The 14,851-nt window shown below is 41.0% G+C and overlaps 1 long non-coding RNA gene across 1 annotated transcript; it reads right to left on the reverse strand.

The window, feature by feature from the left end:
* Positions 1 to 5,739: 5,739 nt before the first annotated feature.
* Positions 5,740 to 11,956, reverse strand: LOC103661374. Its single transcript, XR_568053.2, has 2 exons — positions 11,903 to 11,956; positions 5,740 to 6,258 (listed from the first exon to the last, which is right to left on the reverse strand). It is a non-coding gene; the product is annotated as an uncharacterized LOC103661374 (long non-coding RNA).
* Positions 11,957 to 14,851: the final 2,895 nt, after the last annotated feature.

Consider the following 14,851-nt stretch of genomic DNA (forward strand, 5'->3'; position numbering starts at 1 on the left):
ACGACAGCCCAGCCCAAGCTGTTCTGAGATGAGAGTAGAAATTACGTTTCTAGCAGGAAACCACATGTAGTTTGAAATCCGGTATAATATGCAACAAAATCATCTCTTCCTCTCTCTATCCTATAACAATAGTCATTATATTCTTTTACCGGAGAAATCGGCCCTTTGTTTCTTCTCTTGTCCGTAGGGGTACCTGAGGTATCTTTTAAAATGGCATGAACTGCTTGGCTGGTCCTAAAGTATGTATTCTCTCAATGTACTTTCCCACCATTCAAATTCTTTGAGAAAAACTTAATTTTCTTTTTAATATCCCTTCTATTAATATAGAATCAGATTTCATTATTTTCCTTATCTATAGTTTCCTTAGCCAGATCAAAGGTACTACCCGGGAACCAATTCTTTAAAAATAAAGAAGGGCTTAAAGTCTTTTCTTGTTTCTCGTATTGAAAAAGACACCAGAAGCACCGAAAAAGAAAGATGTGTTGCTTTTGCTTATCTAGGAAAGCAGTGTAATGTCATTGAAGGAAAGGACCTCAAATGCATCACAGTGTTTCTGCAGGAAAATTGGACTTAGCCCTGATGTGCGGCTGGGTGCCAAGGACGCAGATTAGAAATACCAAGTACATGATTTCTGGATCCATCATACAGAGTGAAGAGGGATGTTGCTTACCAGGGAGGCCAGAGAAGGCCTCCTAGAGGTGACGTCTGAAGCGATTGAGATCCTGAGAAGCAGGAAGCCATGTGGAGAAGATGCAGGGAAAGAGGACTGCAAAGGCAGGGAAGAGCAAGTCCCAGGCCCTGAGAAGGGAAGGAGCTTGGCATTTCTCAGGAGCCAGACAGGCCTGTGTGCCCAGAATGAACTGACAGAGCAAGAGGTGAGGGGGTGGGAGATGTCAACTCACACAGGACCTTGCAGGCCAAGGTAGGAAGTTGAGATTTCGTCATGGTCTCAAATGGAAGGCACCTGAACATTTTAAGCAGGGCAGTGACATGATCTGACGTGGGTTTTAGAAAGTTCATCTGCAGAGTTGTCTGTAGTCACTGGCAGGAGGCTCAGGGAGGCCTGGTCCAGGAGTCTGGTACAAAACATCGGAAGGATGTGATGGCAGCTAGGGCCAAATGGTAGCAGTGATGTCGGCAAGAAGAGCTTGATGCTGGGGTATGTGATGGAGGTGGGATGGGTGGGACAGGTCGAAGGATTTAAGAAGGAGATTGAACAACTGAGTCCGTGAGTGGACAGCAGAGGGTAACAAATAGGTGGGTTTTAGTTAAGTGGAAAATATAACCAGAGCATTATAGGAGATGAGGCTGGTGAGCTTCCTGATGTCTGCTCGTTGGAAGGTTGAGTCGATGAGCTAGGGAAGAGGACTATTCTGGAGGTCACACACCTAAAGGAGACTGGGATTTGATCGTGTGGCTGAGAAGGGCAGAGCAGGAAGGAGGAGGAGAAACTAGAACAAGAAGGTAGTAGCCTGCACCTGGGGTGCTAGAAAGTAGCAGTGGAGGACTAAAGGTGAGCAATGTTACAGGAAATCAGTGGCCCACCAGTGGTGCCAAACGCTTCCAAAACAGCTGCTCCATCTATCAGTGCAGAGAAAGATCATTTAACCTGGTGGGGCATCATACAGACAGCCAGCCAACAGATTGACTGCATTTCCCACACATTAGCTACTTGTTCTCGTACTACAGACACAAAACTTTTTAAAGGATTGCAAGGAATGGATGAAGCAGGGGGAAAAAATCTGAATTTGATTTCAAACTCTGAATTTGATTTCAAACTTGGTTTCGAGTTCGTGGGGACACAAATACAGCGCTGCCTTCTACGACCACGAAAAACTTGGGGGAGAAAAAGAAAAGTGGAAGGATGTCATTTCATCTAATAGTTGGTGAAAAAACTTTGCCTTTGGCTTAGAAAAGGTTTCTATGTTTGCATTTAAAGCCAAGAGGGTGTGCTTTTCTGGAAGTTCATTTAAATATAATAAATTAGTGGAAAGCAAACCAGACTCAGGGGATGCCGGGAAGCTACTTCATTTCTCAGCGTCAGTTCTGCAGTGAGAATAGATCGCCTCTCAGTTCTTCTGGAAAGGTGATCTTTCTTAAGCCTTCCCAGGAAGGTTATGGGAAGAAGTTATGTGTTGTGTGTGTTTTTTAAAGATTTTATTTATTTATTTGACACACAGAGAGAGAGATAGTGAGAGAGAGAGAGCACAAGCAGGGGTAGCTGCAGGCAGAGGGAGAGGGAGAAGCAGACTCCTTGCTGAGCAGAGAGCCCAACCCGTGACTCCATCCCAGGACCCTGGCATCATGACCTGAGCCGAAGGCAGACGCTTAACTGACTGAGCCACCCAGGTGCCCCATATGTGTTGTGTTTCATATGAAAAATGAGTTGAGAGGTCAACAAAGCTATAATGAAGCTCATTCATTCATTCATTTGACCCGTATGAATTACACTCAAATCCAAACGTATGTGATAATACTCAAACCTCTTTGAGGTCAGGAAGCATGCCTGATGCATCTTCGTATCTCTCACAGCACTTGGCACCAGTTACTGAATTAAATGCATTGGCCTGGCAAAAGGAAAGGTGACTGTGGTTGACATGTTTAGAGGAGGCTCATGGACAAAGTAGAATTTTAACTTGTCCTTTAGCAGAGGGAGAGCCTACCTAGAAATTAAAAGAGGTAAGGAGTTACAGAAACTAATAAATCTGGACAGAAGATGTGTCTCCTAATACAAATGTGAGTGACTGACTTAAAATCATTCATTTATTCATTCATTCATTCATTCAGCAATTCATTTAGTACCCACTATGTTTTAGGCATTGTGCTACGTCCTTAGCATGCACTATAAAATAAAATATTCACAGTCTCTGCCCTAATGAAACTTTGAGTCTGGTGGGGGGAGATAGATAAGAAACAAATTAGTAACTGAACTGAAAAACAAAAACAAACAAACAAGCAAAAGAAATCTCATTTTTTCCTTGTGATGAAAACTTTTAAGATCTACTCTCTGCAACTTTCAAATATACAATACAGTGGTAATAACTATAGTCACCATGCTATACATTGCATCCCCAGGACTTCTTACTTTAATAACTGGAAGTTAGTACCTGTTGTTACAAAAATTTATAACTATATGGGATGATGAATGTTAACGAGACTTACTGTGGTTATCATTTCACAATATACAGAAATACTGAATCATTATGCTGTGCATCTGAAATTAATACATTATATGAAAAAAGAAAAGAAAATCTATATGGTTCTGGTAGAAAATAATGAGGGATTGGTTGATTGGGGTGATGAGGGCAGTACTTTCCGGGGAATGACACTGCATTTGGATGAGAAGCAGCCAGAAATCCTAATAGCCAAGAATGTGGTGGGAGAAGGAGGGAGTTGAGGTGGTTGGTGTTCCAGACAGGGATCACCATGCAAAAGCTGTGAGATAGGCTATATCTTGGCTCTTTTAGGAACTGACAGAAGGATTTGTAGCTCAATTTTTGAGGCTTGGTTTTGAATAAAAATGGGATATCAAAGTGGAGATCTCCTAGAATAAGGAGGAAATTAATGGCCTAAAAGGCGATGAAATGTCCCTGGTAATAGTCACTCATTTCATAAATACACTCTGAGTCAGTCTGGGCATTGGGGAGATAGCAGCAAGAAGCTTGCACTCTAGAAGGGGATGACAAATCAGAGAACAAGTAACTCAATAAACAATTTCATTTCAGATCATGATAAGGTGTCGTGAAGATGACAGCATGTCATGGGGGTGATAACAACTGCTTTAAGTAGAGAAGTTAGAGAGGCTTTGAAGGAGAAGGCACCGGCTGCCTAGACTGGAGTGAGAGCATTTCAACAGCACATGCGCAAAGGTCCTGAGATATGCAGTTCTGTGAAGCTTTCTCCAGCGTCACAAAGGCCAGGCATGGTCCCATAGCCTGTGGGTGTGTCCTCACTCCATTGTGTCCGGAGGCAGCCCAGCACCTCAGGGAGGCCAAGGTTGTCCCGGTGTGCTGCACCTCCTTTCTCTCCTTGACCTTTGTCTCTCTTTCTGTCACCCTTTGCAGCTACACTGCCAGCAACACCTTCTCCTTCTCGAAGTGGGCCAGTGAAGTGCCGTGGGCTCTAAGCTGGAAGGAGCCCCACACAGGCAAGAGCAAGAACCCCGTGTGACCAGGGAGGCTGGATCGGGAAATAAGCGGTATAAATGTAATCATGGGCAGAGCTCACTGACAAACCCGAGATTCACTTCAACAACATGTCACCGAGTTCCTGCCGTGGGGGCTTGTGCTTCGTCTTCCTAACATATGCGTGCACGTCTGGCTGAGAACGTGAGGTCTAAGTGTGGAAGCAGATGCTTTGGTATCTATGTATAAGATAAGAGTGAAGTAGGAAATTATGTTCTCAAAGACATACCGAGACTTCATTAAGCTGCAGTTAAAGATGAGCTGAGATGTTATCAAGAGGCTATTTAACAAGAAGCTATATGAAATAGACAAATATATTTTCTTGATAGAATTAAGTCACATGAGAGTCAGACTCAACAAATATTAATTGAGCACCTATTATATACCAAGTACTCTGCTTAGAAAACGGGCTTGATTCTGTCCTTTGCAATAAGTCTAATTCCCCCATTTTATCAACCAGCAGCGAGGGGACAGCCTGACACACTGGTCATGTACCAAAAAGAGGCCGAACATCCTGTGAGCATCTTTCGATGTCAGATCCTGGGGTCGTCTTATGAGGTATCAACTGCCTGGTCGGCATAATGACAGCAGGTTGGGAGGGAGCCTGGGGAGTAGTCGAGAGCAATGATGGGTATGCCTGAATTAGGACATGAGTTAGAGTCCGTGTTACTTCTTTCTAGTTATGTAAGACTGGGCCAGTGAGTTTGCCTTCCTAAGCCTCGGTCTCCTGAATGCTAACGTGGGAATAATGATAAAACCTATCTTGCAGGGTTGTTTAAGGATTAAATGAGCTTCTTATATCAAATATCCAGCATCATGCCTGGCGCATTTGGCACTCAATAAATGGCAGTTACCTATCATATCAGAGGAGAGAATTTAGCACTTAGGGTGCTCTTTTTAAGCTCAATGACATCCACTAGCTCATTGTGTCCTACCAGATTGGAGAGGGTGGCTCAAATGGAGCCAGCTGATGGAGGGAAGGGACTCTAACAAATACTGTCCCTAAGATAGGTGTTCCTTGCTCTCCAGCTGTCTTCATGGAGGGTGAGCAGCCCAGTTGCCCTCATGAAAGCACACACTTCCCACCACCCAGTCTCAGGGGGACAGAGATGTCAGGGGGCATGAATGGCAGGCAGCAGTGATACCCAGGATCTCAGGGCATATCTACAACCTGAAGTCTCTTGTCAAAGAACATTGAGGTTTCCAACAACTGAAAGGCCTCATGTTTGAATCCCAGTGCTGCTTTTCTAACATAATCATGGCTCCCCTGTACCTTCTAGATGTCTGAGAAGGATGATTTACATAAACATCCCATATACCGTGTCAGAACATTTGAATGTGTGTTTTGAATCAGGCTCTTATGAAGAAGAAATTCATTGCTAATTTAACTTAATTTTTTTTGCGTGTTAACCCCATCAAATTGTCTGCCTAATAAATTATGTAATAAAAAGTTAAAAATAAGCCAGTCACATGACATTTGCAGTTAGAAAATAAATCAGAGGAGGAAAAAAAGGGAAGTGAATTGTTCTAAGTATACCAGAAAGGCCTCATGTATTCAGAAACTCATTTACTTTTCTCCAAATCAATATGCAGTGCTCAGCACAGAGACTATCAGAGAACTACAGAATAGAAAGCACACAGATAACAGCAGTGATTACAACATGCAATTGTGCAGCTGTGATACTAGCCCCTCCCCCTCGGCACGGTCCGCTCCATCAGATTGGTTGCTATGTTAATATTTTAGGCTTAAAGGGCCAGAATTAATGCATTCAGTTTTATCTCTGATGTGTTGGTTTTCTGTCAAAAATTCCTGACCGAATTAACAGCTAATGAATCAGGATAATTAGATGGAGTGATGTCACCCATCATGAAGTCCCTGGAATCACTGGGCACGCCATCATCTCCTGCCTGGTCATGGAGCGTTGGCACAAGACGATAGCCCCTCCCCATTTCTCTACAGGGCAACAATTTTCGGCTATAAATAGGCTACCATTTTTTTTCTCCAAATAATGAACATGGAGGATGATCTTCCTCTGTTTTGATGAACGACAGCAACTACAAAATCAGATGAAATCTGGGGAGGAAAAGGGAAGAGGTGTTACAAAGTCCCTAACACTGACAAAGTTTAAATTAAGGAGAGTATACATAGTTTAAATTAAGGAGAGCATGTAAAAAGCCTGATGATTTTACCGCCATTTTTTAAAATGATGATGAAGTAGTTGTCTATTAAGAGAGAGCCTGTGAAATAGGCAAAGATCCTCCAGAGAATGCTACAGTTCATTCAGCCTGACATTTAAAAATAGGGAAGTTTCTAGGAGAAGACCACAGAAACACAGGAAGCTGACAGGGGCAGACAATGTGAAACTAGCATTTTCACCCAGAAGGCCGGCCTCCGCCCCTCCCCACCCTGTCTCCTCCTTTTCTCTGGCGCCTTCGCTCTTGAACAGGAGTGTGGAGGAAGAAAGAAGGAGAAAGAATTATATAAGTGTCTGGTGGCCAATAAAATGAACACCCATTTTATGGTCAGAAATGATTAATCTTTATGACCTTTCTTTTCTCCGTTTACTCAAGAACAATTGAGAATTTGGATTTCTGCTGTTGTCAGTGGCTAAAATCTTCCTAATCCAGACCTACTTTTGGTTTCTAATTTCCAGTTGGTTGCTCCAATCTAGATTTCTTTACTTGCCTCTGTGAAATTTTCTCAAATCCTGAAAAGACTTTCAGAGGGAGAAAAGGCTACCACAGATCATTGTGTGTCTGAGCTTGCGACCGCTGTGGAGAGGAAGGTGTTTCTGAAGCTGGGTAGGGGAAGGTCAAATCCCAGTGGCTCTGACCGGTACCTCCAAGCGCATTGGGCTTTGCCAGGGGCAGTCTGATGAGGTCAGCTGCAGAAGTCAGCAGTGAGGTGCCAGCAGCAAGCTGTCTTCGAAAAGGAAGTGAGCTGGGGGAGCAGGAAGGTAAGGCGTAGGTGAAACTGAAGAACAGAGAGAGCTCTCTTGATTGTCTCTTCTTAAATCGGCAGAGATGGGTGAGCAACAAGGGAGGGAGATGCTTGGTGTGTTAGAAACGAAGTTGGTGTAATAAATTAGAAAAATAAGCTGTGGCAAAAGTCTGATGAAATATATCGTCCACCCTTAGAAAGATGGTTTCCCTTCCCCCTGGGATGTTGCTTACGATAAGAGGTTGGGTAATATCTATGCTTTAAAGTGACCCATTATAGATTTCCAAATGCCTGGTTGCTGTCCCAAAACACCAGGCCGTATCTACTCTGATTTACAGCCCTACGAGCAGCAACAGACCTCAATAATTAAATAAATTAACCCACGTAAATCTTTTCTCCAATCCCTCATCTAAAATTTTCACTTTCCTAAAGAGTGGAGAAGATTAATTTTTAATGTTATTAAATTAGTTAGAATAAAACCTAAGAATAGGCACATTTGAACATTTGATATAATGTACTTTCTTCCTGTCATTATGAAAGTAGCATCTAAGGCCCCATCCTCCTTCAGCTGTGGCTAAAACCTGAAAGCGAAAAGAATCGATTCAATAGAAGGGGCTAAGCATTGGAAAGTATCAACTGAATTGTCCTTTAATATGACCAAATAAACTTAATCAGAAATACAGTCAAAAATAGAATACACCTCCAACTTGTGTAATCCACAGAAAGCAAAGCAAAGCTCATATGTGAATCACACTGTAATGACTGATTCTAAAAGCTTTCATTTGATTTTTAAATATATTTATATAAATTTTCATTGCAGGAGTAGAGAGTACATTGTTGGACCATGTTTGGGGTTGAGTCATATGTGACTGGAGGATCTCGTTTCAATCTTTTATACTTCCCAAGATTACTCTTAATTGTAGGACCAACAAACTACTACAGGCTCTTAGACTCTAGAAAAAAGTCATGGATGGGGTGTGTGTGTGTGTGTGTGTGTGTGTGTGTGTGTGTGTGTATGAGATCACTCAGAATCACTTTGAAATATAATTTTCCCCATACCATTTCCTATTGTGGTAGCAGTATAACATCTATGTATTTAAACATTTTTGAATGAATTTATTTTATTAAGTATGATTCAAAGTATTTTAAATGACAACAACAACAACAGCAGAAAGGTAAGAGGTTTCCAATTCTGGTCATTCTTAATTCCCATCTTAAGGAGTATTTTGGGAACAGTAGCACCAGTATCAATACACTGGTGAGTCCTTTGATCTTTTTGTTTGTTTAAAAAATCTAAAAGAAAGTGAAACTGATAAGAATGAAAACAGATATTCCCAAGTATACCTTACTAAAGTAATATTGTGACCCAAATTTCTGAATAAAGAAATTTAACTGTATAAAAATAGACCTCTCATTTTATAAAATACTTAATTCTACAAAGTTTTTGTCAGGAGAATTTGATTAACCCACTAAATTTCATTCAAATTGAATTTGACTAGATACTAGGAGGAAAAACTGCTCTCTACTGAGACAAAATTGCTGCAAACTGCATCATAATGTGTTCAAAGTATAGAATCTCCCAGATGGGACTCAGGGTAGCAACATAGGCATCTAAAAGCAATTTACGAAGTGATGAAAGCCCAAGGACACAGTGAAAACAATAACAAATAATGAAGCAATGGCTGAATGGGATGTGTTATTCTTAAGTCCATCAAAGGTAATTATAAAAAATAGCCTAGATATGGAGTTAATTATCTCTCCTTAAGATCAAATCCTTTCATTAAAACGTCTTTAAATTACCTATTTTTAAATAAATGTTTTAATATGGATCAACTGGGGACATGCTCATTTTTTAAAAACTGATGGGAGACACAAAATATTTGGAGACAAATTTTCCAAAAGAATTTAATATTAAAATTATTTAATCCAAAAAGACATTTAAAAGCACACTTTTTCTTCTCAGAGCAGCAAACTCTGAAAGAAAAATAATCAATTCCTAAAGATCAAATAAGAACATTAAAGCAAAAAAATATCATTGACAATTTGGTTTAAAATGTCATTCGCTACAGTCTTATGACTCCTGGAGACTATTTTTAAAACGCATGAGCATTTTTGTACTTTATTTTTAAAATTTATATCAGCTTTACGTATCATTTTTAAACTATAAGGCCTGGAAGAAAAAGATTAAGTCTACGGGGAAAAAGTTATGTTGCAGGTCATTTTGCTGACTACAACACAATCATTTCATTTTATATCCCAAGTCTGACTCAAAGGAAGTCCTGTGCATTCTTTTCAAGGTCCCAGAATAGAATTCTGAATAAGCAAGGGGACCCACGCTACAGTTTTAACGACTGGTATTCAAAAGTTCACAGTGATCATGATCTGCTTTCCTTTCACTATTATTTTTCCTGTTCTGTGTTTTCTATGGTAAACTGCTTTAACGCAGATAGACTAATCCCATCTTCCTTTGGCTCAAACAGTTCCAGAGGTGATACATCTCAGTAGTCTCTGTGAAATCCAATCCCAGCAGGGAGAGATCTAGTTTCAGGAAAGAAATCTAGTCGCAGAAAATGGATAAGCTTCCAATAATTAAAAAGGAAAATCAGGTTAAAAGATTTAATGAGGCTTTGTTCTCGACATTAGTCACATTGTTTTATTAAAAGAAAAAAAAAACCTCCGATGAGCCTTCTCTACCATAATAACTCAGATTTGCATGCTGTGTTGCAGTTTACAAAGCTTTTTCACAGATTATTTTATTTTCGTTTATATGGTGCCTGATTATTTTCCTATCAGATTTTAGATCTCTGCTGTGATCAGTCATAATCTGGAGTTCGTTAGCGGTTGAGCTGTCTTGGGTAAAATATAACACAGACAGATAATGGGAACCCCAGAAGGCACTCATTCATATACCATTCCATCTCGAACATGATCTCAGAGCCAGGACTTTAGAGATAACATCATCGTGAGACTCTACTGTACTTAATTTGATTTTTTATGATTCAGAATCATTTCCTGGGAGACCATATTCTTACTTACGTTAAGTTTTTACAAGCATTTCGTCTTCACCACTATCTCTTTTAAGCTTTCCGGATTGACTTCTTACAGGAAAGCCTCTTTGCAGTCAACATCGAGAGAGATGCTTTTGAAATATTAATACGTGCAGGTAAAGTCAAATGCTTCACGTTGTGAAAATAGCTACCATTCATATTTGTAAAATTCAAATGAGCATTTCCTAATCACTTGCGTAGATCCAGTTTCGAGTCATAATTTCCAGACTGCCACCTGGATGCATTCAAGCCATTCTGTGACACAGTTGCGCTAATTCTGAAGGTTCCTCCTTTGTCTCTGGGCTCCTTCTCTTTTATCCCCCTAGGACTCTCTGCCTCAAATTATTTTATCTGAAGCTATGTCTGAACATGAATAGACAAATGGAGAACCGAGGCAATTATACTATTAATTCAAGCAGAAAAAGGAACACACTTTGCCTGAGTTATCTGGAAATTCCTGGCAAATGTCTTTTTCTGTTTCATTGATCTGGAAGATTGCCTAACTTCTTTTTTTTGGGGGGGGGGGAGTGTTGATCTGGTCTATGTCACATGGCTCGAGCATTCAGTGTCTACACATGATTGCCTCATTTCCTGCTGCCTCAGACTATATCTATTCTAGGAAGGCTAAGCCATGATAGAAAGGTTCAGTGGTTCTGAGGTACAGTTCTCATGAAGATATCCCTGTGAACACTTAGACTGATAAGTTAAGTTCTTAACTGATCTTAGAGTCTGTTACACCAGTCATGGTGAACTGGACCAACTGACATTTTTATTCATTCATTCACTCCTTCATCATTTATGAGCACTCTGTGCCAGGTCCTGCGGATACAAAAATGATGATGTCTTGCCACAAGCACTTGAAATGGTTCAAAGACACATTAAAAAGGAGGTATGATACAATGTAATAAACTTGAACAATGAGTTTACTATGGGTGAAAGCACACACCCTTTGAAAGTTGCAAAGAGACAGAAGCAGAAGCCACAAAAGCAATTTCCCATGGGTATACTTTTCATGCTTATCTTGTTTTATTTTTCTCCTACATTCCCTTAAGAATGAGATAATTCGGTCTCACTGGAGAATCATTTGCTACTTCTCAATATTCAGTCTCCAAGAGTTCTGGGGTAGACATCTCAACACACGAGGGCTTGGCAGAGGTTTGCCAAGTATGTCTGCCAAGGGCTCTCCCTGGCAGATGGCAACAGCTGTTTGTGATCGAGTCGAAGAAAGTACAGGAGGAACCCCTGCAAAATGTCCTTTTTATTACATTAATGACTTTTTCCCTGAGAGTGGTTTTTCATTGTATCAGTGCATAATTGTTTTTGCTAATGCATTTGCTCCGATCACACAAAAATCTAATAACTCTGTGTAATGAATCATTAACAATTTCCTTAAATTCATTTCAGTGTTTGCATGCTGGTATTCAGTTTATGCTAATAAACCTAAAATATGCATGCCTTTAAGTCTGAGATTGCAGACTGTGTTAAAAAATTTGTTTTAGTAAATGTACATTTTAAATCTGCGTTTGGTAGAATAATGAAGTGTAAACTCTGCAGGATTATTCTTGAATACAATATTCTAATTTTCTATTCGCTTTTTAAGCTGAGTTCTTTTATTTCCTTCACACCCCGTGATCACTTAGCTACAACAAAATGACACATGGTCATGTTTAACTTAGGAGCATTAATTGGTGTTTGGTAATGGAAGAAGATCAAAAGTGATTGATGCTGACCTTTTTCACTTTGATTTATTCACATTGAGATGCAGCCTCTGACTCATTTTCTGAAACAGATATTAGAGATAAGTACCTTATTATTATTTTTAATCAAAGAAGGGGAAAATAAACTTTGAATTCTGGTCATAAAAAGACACCACTCTGAAGTACAGAGGTTTTCTACATTATTATTATTCCACATAAACTATGTGCCAGGTACTTTGCTCAGTGCTTAGGCTCCCCATCTCATTTCATCGTCCCCCAAAGCCCATGAGGCCGGTACCATATTAGCCTCACCGTACAGATAAGAGAACGAGATTTAGAGAAGTGAAGCAACTTGCCGGAGTTCGCAGTGTTGCATCGTGGTTCTCAACTGAAGACGATGTTGCCTTCCTGGGGACATTTGGCAATGTCCGTAGATGTTTGTTACTGTCCCAGCTGGGCAGGGGGGCCCTGGCACTTCATGAGAAGAAGCCAGGGATACCACACAGCATTCTACGGTGGGCAACGAACGAGTGTCTGGTCCGCAGTGTCAGCGGGGCTGTGGCCGGGAAAGCCCGGCTGGCAGCTGCGCGCGATGCCCACGTCACAGCTCCGTGAGCCGCTGACTTCAACAGCTGTGCCGGACAGCTGCGGTGGACGCTGGGCTCCAAGTCAGCGTCTCCGCACCCCGGGAAGCCGTGGCTCTTCGCTTTTCTGCCTCGGGGCTTTCTCGGAAACACCTGTGCAGGCGCTGCCGGCGATTGTTCAGGCATTAACACCTGGAGGCAGCTCTCCATCAGTGCGCAACGTCCCTGCTCAGCGGGACAGTTCTGGGGGCCTTCTGTACAGTTCCTCTGCATGTCCCCAGACGGACTCGGTCTTCGTTGCCTACACTGGTAACCCCCTGGTGCAGCAGGCACTTACTGACCTAGTGCCATCTCCCGCTGATTGCGGGTTGCCGGAGGGTTGTCAATTCCTCTGCCAATTCCGGGCTGTGTCTGTTGCTGGACTTCAGAGAAAGCAAAGACACTACCACCCGAGCTTGAGGTGGAATGCTGGTAAGTCTGCTAAACTGTTTGCTGTAGCCGGCTGAAATCAGGAACATACACATTATGGGTTTTATCACTCACCTATCTCACTTCCCATACTCTTCTCCCTACACTTGCCCCCCAAATACACTACCTATACCCCAAGCCTTTATTTTAAGCTCTACTTTCAAGGGAACTCAAACTAAGACACAAAGCTAGCAGGTCTGCTATGTTATATTGCAGATGGAATTAAAACAGAACCAAAAGTTGGCTGTGTCCCCTGATAAGCAAGGGAATCAGTCCATTAGACCCCCTTGGCTTACAAGTCCCTCTCCACTTTAAATTTCTTAGTCAACTGCTTAATATTGCTTAACTAGGACTCTAAATTCTGTCCGTACTTTATCTTCTCCTAAACCCAATAACACATCCCCAATGATGGATCAGCCTTTTTGTTGTTGTTGTCTGTGCAGAAGTCATATTAGCTTGTGGGAGGAAAGCCAATTGACCTGATCTATTGAAGATTTGTGCTAAGAACTTGAAATGGGCCTTTGCTGCTCTTTGGAAATCTTTCATGAATCTTTTAATAACTCTGTTACAGACTTCTCATTCCTTTTTAGCCCCAACCTGACTTTGTTAGCTCTTTTCTCCATGATCTCCTTGTACCATTTGACACCTTCTTCATGACATTTTTTTCAACTGCCATTATTATACTATGTTTACTACTCCTTTGATCTCTCTGACAGCTCTTTTTTTTTTTTTTTTAATCCACTGGGTTGTCTTTTTACTCCTTCCTCCAACCTGGCATAAGATTTATTATCTGCCTTTTTCTACACTCATTCTCCAGAAGAGCTCATTCACTTCTATATGGGTGACATCTGAATATCTGTTTCCAGCTCTGATATTTCCCCTAGGTCCCAGGGTCATTTCTCACTGCCCATTCGATTAACCTGTCAGCTAATCTTCTCCTAGGTAGCCCATATGGCTCAGAAGAAGTTAATCCTCTCCCAAGTCCAGGAATATACCAGAATGTTCTAAGGAGAATCTCCTCCTCTTGCCCAATTTGTTCAGCAACTGTCATGCAAACCAGTTCAGTTCCCTGAGATTCAAGGAAAGACTTATTGGGGGTTCTGGGGGGAATTCTTCTTTTATCTTCTGAGAAAGCTTTTAGAAGCAATTCTTTTTCCCTTGCTTTTTCTCAGGATATATTCCTGTGTGGATGTGACATCTGGAAGGCAGGTCATTATATTAATACCACCTTGGGGATGAAGCCAAAAAATGGAGGAGTGCTGAGTCAAATAAATCTCAAGAAAATGGAGCTCGGAAAACCAGATGAAGTCTGTCCCAATGGGTGCACTACTTTTGGATATCCAGCAACAAGAGTCAATATTTTTCCTAGTTGTTTAAGTCAGTTTCTGTTACTTGAAGCCAGAGGCTCTTAGTGAGAAAATATTCTGCCATGTTCTCTTTAGAATTACCCTCAACTCTGTCCATTCTTCCCCATTGTAATTGTCATCTCTTCAATGTCCCAGTGAATCTACATGCTTTTTCATTCTCTCCTCTTTCTGATTCATCTTTCATACTGCTGCCAGGCCAGTTTTCCTAAAAACCAATTTTTACCATGTTACTTCATTCTGTAAATTCCTGTAATGGTTTCTTTTTGCTTTCAGCTTTTAGTCCAAACTCCCAAGATTTGTTTTTAAGACTTTCCATAATCAAATTTTTTTATATACTCAATATGGTTTCTCTGTGTTCCCCATTATTCAATGACAATCTTTTTTCCTAATATTCTCTCAAATGAGAAGTGTTTCCCCAGTGAAATTCAATGTGTACTTTCAGTCTCTATTCAAGTTTTAGATTCTTGATAAACTCCTCTTGAATAGAGACAGCCTCCATTTATTCGAACAGTCTTTATTAGGTACACACTCTATGTTCTAGGTACTCAACAAGGCAGTAGAGC

The sequence above is a fragment of the Ursus maritimus genome, unplaced genomic scaffold (genome assembly GCF_017311325.1).
Source record: "Ursus maritimus isolate PB19 unplaced genomic scaffold, ASM1731132v1 scaffold_9, whole genome shotgun sequence".
Taxonomy (NCBI): domain Eukaryota; kingdom Metazoa; phylum Chordata; class Mammalia; order Carnivora; family Ursidae; genus Ursus; species Ursus maritimus.